This window comes from Diadema setosum, chromosome 22, assembly GCF_964275005.1.
Source record: "Diadema setosum chromosome 22, eeDiaSeto1, whole genome shotgun sequence".
NCBI lineage: Eukaryota > Metazoa > Echinodermata > Echinoidea > Diadematoida > Diadematidae > Diadema > Diadema setosum.
The window spans coordinates 9,265,374-9,279,764 of record NC_092706.1 but is presented as its reverse complement, the minus strand read 5'-3'; positions in this window follow the sequence as shown (position 1 = coordinate 9,279,764).

Here is a 14,391-nt window from a genome sequence, read left to right as displayed (position 1 = left end):
TTACTTGTTCAGCCTGGTCTATTTCAGTATTAAAGAAGAGCAGATATCTTATATAAATGTAAAATACTAATATTCTTTTCTTTTAAATCATTTTGGCAGGATGCTTCATTTGTCCCTCGGGGATATGCTCTAGGTAATCTATTATTTGGATGATTCAAAAGAAACTGTTTTTGTGACATGCCTTGCATTACAGACCTACTTCAGCTATAACCTCTGGCTATCAGTAGTAGATATGAACAGATTTGTCGTTTCATGTATATATATATATGTATATATATATATATATATATATATATATATATGTATATATATATATATATATATATATATATATATATATATATATAATCATATATAAACTTACACATACATACAAATAATTATACCACCCACACACATAATATTATTCAACATGTACACTACAGTAACCATACACATACATGTACATAATTAGACACATACGTATTATACGTTCTATTGTCTTTTTGTTGGTGTGTGTTGGGGTGGAGAGTGGTTTAAAGCTCCTGTTTACCTTTGGGAGCAGTAATTTAAACAATTTTCAAGATATCATATTTGATGCATATGTGTAGGTCTGTTGTATCACAAAACATCCTACCATATAAAATTTGGCAATAAAGCCTGAAATATAAGAAGATATAAGTATTTTTCTCATTAAACTATAAATGTAGACGGTTTAGTCTGGCAACATTTTTATCATAACTATTATTCACATTTTGACTATTTAACAGTACTTAACATTGATTATACAGATTCACATTTTTACAGCGGTTGTTTCTATCCCAAACTCACATTTTGGATCTATTTTGAAGCACTAATATTGGGGTTTTTTCAACTTTGGAAATAGTGTAATGTACACTGTTGGTCATAAAGGTGGAATCTTTTTTTTCCTCAATCTTTAACAGGCATATCTATTTCAATGTGCTTTGAAAATGATATGTTTGATGTATATCAATCACTTGACTTTGTTATCATGCCGCTTACACACGTTCACAGTGATTTTTAACTAGTGCATGTCTAAATCATTATAAATCATGGGCATGAAAAAACATTGATGATATAACAGAAGAAACTTTATCAACAGAATATTTGTTTTAAACGTCACTCAATTATCCAGATAACTTGTTTTGTGATTCCATTGACAAGTTCCCATCAAATCTAGTCATTGTTCTTAAGATTTCACATTGGGGATAGACATTTCGGGTATGTCCACCCCGGGTATATCCACCCCTAGCATGAATCAGAGCGCGTAGACGTTGTGGCATATTGTCTACCCGGTTGTTGATAACGTCGACAGGTATGGCTTCCCACTCTTTCCTCAACGCAGCTGCCAACTCCTGCAGATTTTGAGGAATGACCTCTCTGCCGTTGATGGCTCAGCCTAGGGCATCCCATGCATGTTCTATGGGGTTCATATCTGGCGAACAAGCTGGCCATGGCAACTGCTCAACCCCCTCTACTTCTAGGAATTCTCTAACTACAGCTGTCTTGTGCGGTCTAGCGTTATCATCCCGCAGTCGGAAATTGAATCCATACACATGTCTTTCATATGGAAGACAGTGGAACTCCAATAACTCCCTGCAGACAGTGACGTTCACTAGATAAGTAAACGCCACTAGTGGTGCCATCCGGCACCACTAGTGGCGTCTTTCCTCCGTAATGGATTCCTGCCCAGAACTTCGCTGGGCCTCCTCCACCTTGGGTTGTCTCGTAGACACAGTCATCCCGAAGGCTTTCCCCAGCTAATCGACGAATTTGCTGTCTCCCATCTCTACGGTTAAGGATGAACTGGCTCTCGTCCATGAAGATAATGTGTTGATAATGTCCCAGTTGAAGCGTCCTGTGCTACCTGTCCCAAAGGAGACGAGCTACCCCGTGGCGAACCGTCAGGCGTGGACATCTAACCAATCATCGTGCTTGGTAGCCATGTTGTATCAATCTGCAATTGACTGTTGATCTTGAGAAGTTGATTCCATGATGTGTCCTCCACAAGAGTTGAAGACGACTCGCGGGTAACTTCCGGTTTCTGCGGCTAAGATTTAACAGTTGGCGATCATCTCTACTCGTTATCAGTCTGGGACGTCCTGGTGATTTCCATGGCAGTACATTTCCTCTCGCATGATAACGCTTAAGGATTTTAGAAACTGCACCCTGTGAAATCCCTATGATTTCTCCTATGCGAGTCTGCTTGTAGCCCTCATGCCTAAGCCATATCACTCTCTCGCGCATTGCCGTCAGCATTGGACCAGGCATAGTCTAGGGGGATTCCGTACCGATTTTTAATGCTAACAGTACACGGAACTTGGAAAAAATAAACCTTCTCTATGCGGTGCAAAATCAGCAAAAAAGGCAATATTTCAACTGCACAGGGCTTTATAGTCTGCACAAGGTAACTTCGTTACGTAATAACACATTCCTCATGTTCAAGTATCATCTGAATAATGGGGTAACATTACGTAATCAATAACATACCAGCTTGTCTACAGACACCCTTTTAAATGCGAACAAATCGGTCGACTTTTATTCAAAACAAAATTATTCCACCTTTTTGACCAACAGTGTATTAATTCTGTATGTACTTGTAACAACAACAAATGGAGCCGGGACTCGCAGTGCTGGTTACGGGTGTTCTTTATTATTCTCAGGTTCTGCTCATCAAACTGAACCCAAACCCCCTGCCGGAGACAAAGATAGCTGACTCCCAATCACTCGCTCTGCTTCACAATATCTTGCTGCTTCTTCGTTGTCAAAGATTCCAATATGAAGTGAGGAGAGAAAAACTTCGCTATTTATTGGGTTTAGGACCCTTCCCAAAGATATATTTTAACTTTAAATTCCAATCCACCGACGCACAGTCCTACGTCACTTTTACTGCCACTTTGTTTGGGTGGAGGGCTATGTCTGGCTATGAGGTCAAAGCTTGACCCAAGGAGGGCAGAGAGTGGACATTATGCCCAAATTTGGCAAGTAAAAGTGGAGAATGTGACCGGAAGGACTGGACTTCCTGAATGACGCAGGGTGACTCATTTCCAGAAAATGTATTTTTATGTTACATTTTGTTTTAATTTTTGATTCTTAGAAATCTTTCTTTCTCTTTTGTTTTGACAAAAACCACAATGTTACATTCTCATTAGTGGTTAATGTATTTATGTCTACAAAGAATGGTAATGTGAAGAAAGATGACTGTGCCTTGGAGTGTCTTAGGGCAAAGCCCAGTACAATACACGAGACGCACATTACTCAGCAGTATTTATATATGATATTGAGTAGGTTATCCACGTGTTGACGTGATATTAAAATCAAAAACAAAACTGGAACAAAGTTCATGCTGTATTCACTAACAGTTTATTTCAGCACACAAACATATACATGTATATATAGAGAGAGTAAATTGATACTAAGTAATTCCAACACAATGTGGAACAATTCCTTTGAGGTATAGAGAAGAAAACAATATATTTCATAATGCATAACTACTTTCCTATTAAACCAGACCTTCTCTTTAACTGACCATGCAAGTTATTGGTAACACGGGGTAAGTGAGAGATGTAATGTGTGTGCGTCAAACTTTGCATATGTACGTATGTATGTGTGTATTTGTGTCTAATAGGCGTACTTGCGCATGCCAGTCAAGAAATAACTGAAGGATACATAATATACATTCATCTGACTGGAATACAATTTGGAAGGCCAAGTTTTCTCAAGAGAGGGTTAAGAAGAGACAAGAAAGAACATAAAAAGAGATTTTTCCCATAAAGATTGACATATCACAAGTAGAGATTGCTTAATATTACGGCTGACTACTGACACAGAATGCCCCTGTTTCTCCGCGACTACTTCAAGAAATGCTCTCCCACACTGTCACTCAACGCTGTTCTCTTCACGTATGCGGTGTGAAGCAATAGGGGAAAAAACGTCATGAATGCGTGGAGCTCTATTTTGAGGGGCAAAACAGATTTTTTTTTTTTTTTTCAGATGAGAAATGATGAGACATTTTATTTTGACGCTGCACAACGGTCTGTTTCAGACAGAAATGAATACCTGCTTCGACCACAAAGGATAAATGGGCGATAACCTACTTTTAAGACAATGCAACACGGCTTCTCTAATTCAGATAGTTCTTGTCAGCAATACGACAGCTGCATGAGCTTGCATTATCTGCAGAGAGGATAATGATGTCGGTAACCTGCGCGGGCTTAAAACTTTAGGCCTTGGAAGACATGTTATTTGTCGAAAAGATTGAACTGGTAAAGCCGCTCACCATTCAGTATGATAAACATCGCAATCTGCCCACGATCATTGTGCCTTCTAATGGGCTTGCCACCGATGATGGAGAGATTGCTCCAGACCGCGAGAAGTATGTTTTCCATTACCGACAGCGTTGAAGGGGGCCAGCGCAGATGTTCCGTCGCCTCTCCGGAGAAACATCAAAGTCGGGTGTAGAATGCGGTAAATTTCGTTGAGAAATGAGGCAAGTCCTGCCCTTTCCCTCCATTAGAACACAGGCCGTCAATTTTCTGCGCTTCCATACGAACGATTGAAATGTTTCTTTTTCTTTCTATTTTATTACACTCACTCCCGAGATTTTATTTAGGACACTATACAAAACCGGAGCCAAAGAGAGATGAGTTGTTACCACCTACTTGTAATGACGCAATTATCAAATCTTTAACCGATATCAGTTCGTTTTGCAGAGCTCTAACAGCACACACACACACACACACATACCAATACGTATATAAAATACTTGGAATGATATATATATATATATATATATATATATATATATATATATATATGAACAAGAGTTCAGTTCATATCAGTTTGATTTCATTCTTTTATTTCTGGGTTTCTCCTTGAATATCAAACAGAATGGTTCATGAATAGTGTCTTTTGAACAATGTATGTATCTAAATTGACAGTATAATGACCCAATAATCCCTAAAGCATTGTCGAGCAGACGAGTTTCAATCGATTGCAAGAGACAAATTGTTCCATGACAGTTGCTCCTCTGACAATTGCTCCAGTGAAATATCTGCACGCTAAGCCAAAAATAAATTCTACCCACAAGCATAAACATGACTCTAATCTTAATCCTTATATCAAACTAAATTTAAAACTCTATCTCAAACCTAACCCTAAACCTAAGCCCATGGAGAAAATAAGACAGGAGCAATTGTCGCAGGAGCAATGTCGTGTCACCTGATAAGAATATCGCCTGTCCCGATATCACTAGATTATGGAAGACTAATACTATTTCCTTTTTGATTGTGCTTGCTGAATTTTCACAGCTAACTTGTTACTCCGGTGGAATAGTGGATTACGGTTCATCAACACTGTGGCAAGGTATGTAGGTCGGTCGGCTTGCTTAAAGCAACAGAAACTGACTTTTTGCGAAGACGGACAGAGTATGTTCGGGGGGGGGGGGGGGGTAAAAATAGAGTAACAACCATCCGACATGGGTATGGGCGTGGAATTGCTTTCAAAGTTATTAAAACGTGCAGTGTTTTCTCTGCTGGCCTACTATTGATCCGAAAATCCCAAGGTAGGGTGTGGAAGTCACGTGATGAGCGGAGCAGACAACACTTGTTGTCTCGTAGTCGATTAAACCTGGAACCTGGTGTAACCCAGTATAAAAGAATGTGACCTGGTAAAACCTGGTGTAATCTGATGTAATGTAGTGTAACCAAGTGTGACCTGGTGTAACCTAGTGAAATCTAGTGTGAAATAGTGTAACGAGTGACACGAGATTGCTCCTGCGACAGTTGCTCCGATCGTATTTTCTCCAAGGACTTAGGGTTATACGGGGATAAGGCTCTGATAGGGTTTGAGGTTTAGTTTGAAGTGAGGATGCCTCAGAGGAAAAGGGGGATAACGCCATAATGAGGCTACCTGTAATAATAGGGGCAAGAGCAAGCGTTATGTGTGTATTGCATATTGTTGAAGAGAGAAATATGAGAGCAATCAACATTGACATAGTTAAGCTTTTTGTCCTTTAAGTAAGTTTGAGTTGTCCACAATGTACAAGCTCTGCTTTTTAGTGGACTCCTCGATCTTTTCGTTCTCTTTCCCCGAGCATGGATAATGTAACATGTAACTATGTAACTTTGTGCATGTACGAATTATATATGCTTTCAATTTATTATTACCTCTAATCATCAAGGTACAGTCAACTCATATGTACTCCAGATCATTTTGTGATCTTTTTTTTTTTCTATTATGTTCTCTGGAAGAAGAAGGTGAAATGCATTGAAGAGAAGTGAAAAGCATGAATACGGTTCTTTTGGTTAATCTGTTTGTTTCATTTCCTCTTCTTCCTCAGATTTGTGCGCAAAGAATCCTTTCATTCCTCTTTGCTCTCCAACCTTTCTTCCCCCTTTGATACATCGATGTTTCTATAAGAGATCTGTCACTTCCGTATCTATGTTAAGCTCCTTGAAAATGTCTCGCAAACACGCTGCCAATTTGGGTCTCTAAAATGGATTAAAGGCGGCTTTCAGTTGCAAACATCTCGCGGAGCTTTGCGCGTCCGAGGGATGGAAATTGCCCCAGTGTCACATTTGATGCAGCCGGACTGAAAGTTTCTGACCTGTCCCTCCCCCTCCCCCCCCCCTCTTTCTCTTCCCTCTCGCTTATTCACTCTCTCTTTTATCTTTTTTGTCTTTTTCACGAAGAATATATCGCCATTCACTTCGGTGTTTGCGTGTTCGTCGCGTTCACTTGGGGATGCGTAATCGCATCTAGCATTTGGATTGGGGACTGATATGGATTTAAGTAGATTTCTCTGTCAAAGAAATCTTCCCCACGTCTACTAATCCGCGCAAATAGTGATAAAGAAAAAGGGAAAACTCACGTAAATGTACTTCCCTGTTTGTCGGTAAATTTCGATATCGCCACTTGCGTAGCCGGAAGTTGGCTTGCCAACAATATATCCCAATATCCTTAAAATGTCGTCTTGAATTAATTGTGGGAGAAGATATCCACAAACTTATTTAGTTTATTGAACATCTCCCTGAAATTTTTATTTGTATGTTTATGTGGGGAAGTGGGAGCAGGTGTTATTTTCTAGACATATTCTTGAACACAAATCTATGCAGTAAACCACATGTTCGTGTTAAGTTTCATATCACATTTTCATTTTGTGTGGCACTATTCGTTTGTCTTCTGCCCACCTGTGATGTTGGCTTTGTTTATTTGTATCGACTGGAGTGATTGTAAAACAAAAGAAAAGAAAAAAGTACAAGGAACAAAAAATGACACTATTCCTTGGCATTCAATCACCAAACTATCTTGTAATCACTGTTCGCACCAGCCTATATTGTTTATGCCTGAAATACACGAGTATCTTCATAAAAACACTCCAGCCAACTTCATAACACTCAAAGAGCTTGAATTGACGTGCGTTTTGAATCACCCATCAACATTACTGAGACGGTGAGATAGGCTTACCGAGATAAGCAAGCGACTAGTCGCGAGTACACACTTTGTGAGGAGTAAGCAAGCCAAAGTGGAGTTGACAGGATTCAGGACTTGCCCTACATGTTGAGAAAGGTTTGCCGTCTCTGATTATCCACAAAGTTTACGACACAAGAAGCGTTATCATTTGCCATTGTATCAACATAATATCACATTTCAGAAATGGCGACAGACAATATACACGTATACTTAACATCATAATGTGTGTGTTTGTGTTTTCGTATACGTAAATATGAACGATATACATACTAATATCATATCAAATATGTTTCTGAAAGTGAAGGACGTACACTTTAGTAGTATGCTTGATTTGGAGCGTGATGTATGGGTTGGGAGGAATAGCGGTGTGATATTTTTTAAACAAAATGACACGACAAATAGAGACCGTCACTATTTTCCCCTACATCTTATTGTCTTTAGCACAATACATCCACGGATTGTCTGTCGTACAAGGCGAGGACGCGAGTGATTGGGTGTTGAGGAGAAATTTGTACCACGGTCCGAAGGTGTTGAGGCGAGAAGATATTGACTTCCCTGAGCCGTTTTTCCTTTTTCCTTTCTTTCTTTCTTTCTTTCTTTCTTTCTTCTTCTTCTTCTTCTTTTCGTATTCTGCGGGAATTCTCTCATTATTAATGATGAGCGAGAACACTAGGAAGCCGATGATTACCTGAGATTGGGAACACATGAGCATGTCTCGAATGATACATCAGCCAAGATAACAAAGAGGTTCACTTTGAACACATTCTAGAAAAAGAAAATAATGTTGTCATAAAAAAAAAAAAAAATGTTCTCGTAATAAAGGAACATCGTCCGATACCTCGACTGGACAACAACAACAACGACAAAATTTCCCTTAATGTGTGACGATTTTTAGAATTTTGTCGTAAAATTCTTCTTAGCTTAGGTGCTCGATGTGGCAAAGCCCAGATTCACAGAACTGACAAGTTGACTGGGTTTGAATAATGTGTCGGAGAAAAAAAAAAAAAAAACAAGGAAAAGTAGAAATTACGCGATGCGTAATATATGTCCCCGCCGGAAGTAGCATTTTGTAGCAAAATTTGCAATATAGGTAAAAAATCAAGGTCAAAGGTCAAAGAAGTCAAAGGTCAAAATTCTGTGTAAAAGTTTTGAAGCCCTCACCTAGTGCCATCACATAAAGCAAAAGGAATCGAAATCGGGTTAGAAATGGCGAAGGAGTAGCATTTTGTAGCAAAATGTACAATATAGGTCAAAAATCAAGGTCAAAGGTCAAAGAAGGCAAAGGTCAAAATTCTGTGTAGAAGTTTTGAAGCCCTCACCTAGTGCCATCACATAAAGCAAACGGAATCGAAATCGGGTTAGAAATGGCGAAGGAGTAGCATTTTGTAGCAAAATGTACAATATAGGTCAAAAATCAAGGTCAAAGGTCAAAATTCTGTGTAGAAGTTTTGAAGCCCTCACCTAGTGCCATCACATAAAGCAAACGGAATCGAAATCGGGTTAGAAATGGCGAAGGAGTAGCATTTTGTAGCAAAATGTACAATATAGGTCAAAGGTCAAGGTCAAAGGTCACAACTGAAATTCTGTGTAGAAGTTTCAAAGCTCCCATGTAGTGCTATCATATAAAGCAAACAGAATCAAAATTGGCTCATAAATGACAGAGAAGACAATTGAAGATTTTGATCACACACAGACGCACACACGGACGGACGCACGGACGGACGGACGCACGGACGGACGCACAGACACACACACGTACGGAGCCCGTTTCATAGTCCCCTGCTCGAACTCGTTCGGCGGGGACAAAAACGAAAACGCTGAGGGATCAATTTGCCCCTTGATATTAAAACATTTCATTGTATTCCTGACCACTTTTTCTGAATGTCTAGAATGTCTCGTTGTCTTTGCTGTCGTTGTTGTTATAGTTTCCGCAGTAAGAAATCGTGTTAAGAATTAGAATTTGACCTATTACAATGAATCAAGCTTCGTGCCGACTCACCCATTATTGTCATTCATCAACATCCACACAGGCGCCCATGGCCACACCTACACTAACACGAATAAAAAACAAAAAACAAAACACAAATTAGTTAAGAGAGTGGCAAAAAATGTATACATTTAAAGAACATCCGAAATGTTAGAAGGGTTGTATTATCTACCTGTAACCCCAGAATTGAAGTCTTGTATCAACGATGTTAAAAACTCTTCTCACTGTTCAAGCCTCATGCATTGTATGCGTGGGTTGTAGAAGCGTCTCCCATTTTTTTTTTTTTCTTTTTTAATGCCATGTACACTGGATCATCCGTGGCTCTATGTAGGTATCATGAGCAGTTGTGGTGCGGCACGTTCGGCGCCCATTAAACTCTTGAAAGTGGTGCTGCAAATTGGGTGTCAATTTAAACCCCTCCCTTCGTCTCCTCCCCCCCCCCCCTCCTCTTCATCTCCCTCTTTTTATTGCTCCCCCCTCCATATCTGATGTCTTACTTCTCTCTACTCGCTCTTCTCCCACCAGTTTCCTTCTTTCCATAAAAAGAACAAACACATATATTTTCTATTCTAACTGCGTGTGATATATTCATTCCAGAGTGCAATATGTATAATATGTTCTTATGTATAATAAATGATTGTTAGGTGTATCCCTATACTTGATTATTTTGAATCAAACAAAGACAATAATGATTATGGCACAATTTTTTCTTACCTCTGATTCGCACTTCCTCCTACAAAAAGTCAAGATTTTTTTTTTTTTTAATTTCAAGGCCCTCGACTGTAGAATTCTTTACATACACTCTGATGTTGCATGTAATAAGCCTGTACAAAAGTTTCAAGAAAGCTTTCAAGCGTATTTTTACTTTGGAATTAATCGATATGATTTTGTATTGATATGAGATTAGGGGTGTGTTTGTGAAAATTGCATCTCATGTATTCTTAATGTGCTTGTGTATGTTTGTTTCTGTACGTAATGATGTGAGTGTGCGTTATTGTGCGGCCGCTGCCGAATTTTGTGTCTGTTATAGCTTATGGAAAGAAGAGACAAAGCACTGAATTTACTTTCCCTGGGGGTGTTTCATAAAGCTGTTCGTAAAGTTACGAACAACTTACGAGCGACTGGTAATCAGTTCTGATGTGCTATACTTATCAGAATTTCCATAATTTAGCACAAAAACTGATCACCAGTCGCTCGTAAGTCGTTCGTAACTTTACGTACAGCTTTATGAAACGGCCCCCTGGGTTAGTTTTAGATACGGCCCATTCCCTTTTCATTAAACACTTTCACTTATCGTTGTCTCATTTTTAAGTATCTATGCATGCTTTATTAACTGAAAATAAATGAAAATAAGTGAAATGGAATATACCATCACACTCACACACACACGCACATACACACGTGCACACACACACACACACACGCACACACACACACACGCACACACACACACACATATTATGCACACACACGCATGCACACACATACACACACACACACACACATATCTTCATGATGCAAACACAAAATACACACAAACGCAGCCTTTATTTCTCTCTCCCTTTTTCCTTTGGGGGTAAAAACCTTTTCCCGCGTGGTATTATGGAGAATCACATACGATTTTATTCTTCCTTGGGTTTTGATCGCTTTCGTCTCTGTAGAGTTATGCACGCACTTGCAGTGGGGGCGGATTGATTAAAGGGATGGTACAGTATTGGCGGAGATGAGAATTGGGCTTTTAACTTTTTGTGAGATACAAAGAAAACACTTATATGATATAGTACAGAACACACCATTTTAAGAGGAATTCAACATTTATTTGATGAAAATCAGGTTTGGAATTACTGAAACATCCAAAAACAAAGTAAAACAAAGCGATCGTAATAAAGTGTGGGTCCCACACTTTATTAGAATCACTCTTTTTTGGATATCTCAGCCATTTCAAAACCAATTTTCATCAAATAAATGTTGAATTCCTCATAGAATTACATGCTCTTTCATATTTCGTAAGAGGTTTCTCATTATCTCACCAAAAAATGTTAGAAACCTGAAATTAGGTCTCAACCAAAACTATATGATCCCTTTAAGCATTGAGAAAAAGAAAATGCTCATGTTGGCATACTGCATTAATGATTGCGAGTTTACCATCTCCTCTCTCTCTGTCTCTTCCTCTCTCTCTCTCCCTCCTTCTCTTTCTTTATATCTCTTCCACTCTCTCTCTCTCCCTCTCTCTCTCTTTCTCTTCTTCTAGTTGTAACCAGATTGTGGGCCGGAGTTTCCTCACTTTCGTGAATTCTGTTTAAACCTGTTATGATTATATGAGGTAAAGGAATATTTGCGGATTTCCATTTATTTCCCGGACATCACCAGGTATAACCGATAATGGAATAATAATGACGAGATATTATAATTGACAATCTGCTACTGGGATTATGTACTGTCTTTTCTTACATTTCTTTGTTGAATTGGTCTGTCTATTTTATACTCCTACAGCTCAAATTGTGGGATATGTAAGTGCATCAGATTCTATGTTGAATGATTTTATGTACTCATTTTAGAATTATTATGCGTTTGTTATTCCTATGCGTCTTCGTTTTGTGTATGTTTCACAATTTCGAATGGCGCATATTACGAAAGTTCATCGCAAACAACAATTTGAAGTCCTGTTTAGCGTCAGCTGCGCAGACATTGATATACATGTATACGCATAATAAAGTATCGGTGGGTTACCGTTTCTTCCTCCCACTCTCTTTCTCTCTCTCTCTCTCTCTCTCTATCTATCTATCTATCTATCTATCTATCTATCTATCTATCTATCCATTTATCTATCTTCTTGTCTCCATCTCTCTATCTGTCCATCCCCTTTGTTTTTCGTATTACACGAGTGTTTATCCTTCAAACTCAAGTTATATTGCATTGATCTCTTTTGCTCTTACATAGAGTAAAGTATGGAGTGTAACCTTTGCATTTTTATTGTGGTTTTTTCCAAGTAGATCAATCAATGTTCGATCCCTTCATAATCTTTCTGACTGAATGATTTTGTAGTCTTCTGCGAGAACGTAGTACCATGAGATTGTATTTTTAAAGCAGATAAAGGAGAAGGAGGAAGCCCCTTGATGAATACATTTTGCCTCAGCAAACGTTTCGCTAGAAGCGACATTGAATCATTTGAAATCTCGACGCATACAGGTGCATAAGGGTATAAATGCAGGCAGATTTTGTATCTAGGTATAGAACTGAAATGGTGATGTAATTCAAAATGCCTAACCATGCCTAAAGGTTGGGTTATGGACAAGAATTTTCCGCTCAAACCATGTTCCGAAGAAAATGCCTACATTGTTGCATCCACTCAAGTGGACAGTAAATAATTTTACTGCGGCGAAGGAAAAAAAAAACAGAGACAAACAAAACGTGAAAGGGATTTCATAGGCAAAGCCATGCAGAGGGAATGAAAATGAAGAAGCGGGGGTATGTATCTTGATGTTTTAGTTTCTTCAGCACCCACATTCACACACACACACACACACACACACACACACGCACACACACACACACACACATGAACACTCACGCACGCACAAATATCTTTACAAATCCTATCAATTTCTGCTTAATATCGGCATAAAATTGGCACAAACCGAGACGATATTATATGACCAAAAAAAAAAAAAAAAAAAATATATATATATATATATATATATATATATATATATATATATATCCGCACCGCGCGCAAGCGCACTGACACTTGTCAGGTACACAAAAATGGAGTTAATAGACTCAGAGAGACGGGGATATTGCATGTCAGAGCGATTAGCAACTAGATACGTAAGGACGAGATGCAAAAGAGAAAATGAAAGACAGAGTGAGAACAAATAAGTCAGTAAGAGCTAGAAGACTGAACTAAAACAATGTGACAATGTCGACCTTATGTACGCACTTCAGTAAATGTTATTAATGAATTCTGTAGGGCCCAAATGTAAGAGGGAAATCACCAAGCAACTTTGACTTTACAAGACAAAAATATGTCAGCTCCATTTATCTTCTTCCTTTCTTTGAATGGAGGGGGAAAGTAGGTCAGTTAAGACTTCCTTCGTACGATTATCTATTTTCTCGCTCACACTTAATCAAACTAAGTAAGATAACAAGAATTAATGAATTATTACATAAGGAGTCGTGGTAGCCCAGTGGATGAAACCGCAGACACTCAATCGTGAGGTCCGTGGTTCAAGTCCTCTGGTCCGCAGCAGCTGCTGTGCCCTTAGGCAAGGCACTTTGTCCTCATTCCCCAATCTTTAAGAGAGAACTTAAAGGACAAGTCCACCTTCATAATTATACATGTGGTCTGAGTGAATGCAGCAATATTGGTAGAGTAGTGAAATCAGAATCAGTGAAAGTTTTGGGAAATCTGACAATCTGTTCAAATTTATGAATTTATAAAGTATTTGCGCAGTCACTGCTGGATGAGAAGACTACTACAGTGAATGATGTCATACGTGTCACATATAAAGAGAATTTCACAACATTTATTTTATTTTATGGAAAAAAGTGCACATTTTTTCGACTTGTCACTGACGTATGTTAAATATTATTCCACCTGCCTTCTGAAAGAGGTAAGTCAAGTGTTCTTTTATTATGCGAGAAAAGTGAAAATATGTTGACTTTTTCTTCTATTATCTTTATATTGCTGTACATTTGTGACATCACAAGCTGTATGGTAGTAGTCTTCTTATTCAGCAGTGACTGAGCAGAAACTACCTTTTGAACGGATTGTCAGATTTTCCTCAAACTCTCACTGATGTATTCTACCAATACTGCTGCATTCACTCAATCCACATTTCATTTCATTTCATTTCATTTCATTTCATTTGTTTCCATATCCAAATAATACAAAACAGTTGCAAACTAGGATAATCCATTTTGTATAAGAA